This window comes from Marmota marmota, unplaced genomic scaffold (genome assembly GCF_001458135.2).
Source record: "Marmota marmota marmota unplaced genomic scaffold, marMar, whole genome shotgun sequence".
Taxonomy (NCBI): domain Eukaryota; kingdom Metazoa; phylum Chordata; class Mammalia; order Rodentia; family Sciuridae; genus Marmota; species Marmota marmota.
This window is the reverse complement of record NW_025999990.1, coordinates 372,847-374,046: the sequence shown is the minus strand read 5'-3', so window position 1 is coordinate 374,046 and position 1,200 is coordinate 372,847.

Below are 1,200 nucleotides of genomic sequence, written 5' to 3'. Positions count from 1 at the left end.
GGATTGAACTCAGGGGGGGCACTTGACCACTGAGCCACATCCCCAGTTCCATTTTGTATTTTATTTAGAGATGGTCTCACTGAGTTGCTTAAGACCTCTCTAAATTGCTAAAAGGCTGGGTTTGAATTCCCAATCCTCCTGACCCAGCCTCCTGAGTTGCTGGGATTACAGACATGTGCCACCATGCCTGGCTTTTTTTGTTTTTTTGTTTTTATCCAGGGTCTCACTAAATTACTTAGGGCCTCGCCAAGTTGCTGAGGCTGACCTCGAACTTGAGAATCTTCTGCCTTGGCCTCCTGAGCTGCTAGGATTATAGACATGAGCCACTTTGCCTAGTTCTTCTAGCAACTTTCGCTTCTTATTTACACAAAAGCCTGTATAGTTGCACAAATCAGTTCCATCTTGAAGCCTCACCATCTGGATTCCTTTCCACAGCCCCAAAATTAGTGCAATAGGGAATAGAGAAGGTCACAACTCTTACTTACTACTTCAGCCTGAAAGTTACACATCTTGCTTTTCTTCTGGAACTGCTGGTAAGAACTAGCTGTATGATCTCACAACCTAACCTGGATTGAGGCTAGGATGTTTAGTGAGCACCAATAATCTCTATTACACCTGGGTATCCTGGTTCCCTCTGTAGATACAAATACTAATATGCTTATTTTTACTCCTTTCTTTTAAAAAATATTTATTTATTTATTTTAATTGTAATTGGACACAATACCTTTATTTATTTATTTTTATGTGGTGCTGAGGATCGAACCAAGGACCTCGCACATACTAGGCAAGAACTCTACCGCTGAGCCACAACCCCAGCCCCTCCTTTCTTTTTTTTTTTTTTAATATATATATTTTTTAGTTGTAGGTGAACACAATACCTTTATTTTGTTTTTATGTGGTGCTGAGGATCAAACCCAGTGCATCATGTGTGCCAGGCAAGTGCTCTACCCCAGAGTCACAACCCCAGCCCCTTTATTACTCCTTTCTTATATAAAAGGTAGGATATTATATGCACTGTTCTGCACCTTGCTTTTTTCACTAACCTATATCTAAAAGAACTTCCTCCTTGGGGCTGGGGATGTGGCTCAAGTGGTGGTGCATCGCCTGGCATGCGTGCGGCCCAGGTTCGATCCTCAGCACCACATACAAACAAAGATGTTGTGTCTGCCGAAAAACTAAAAATAAATAATATTTAAAAAA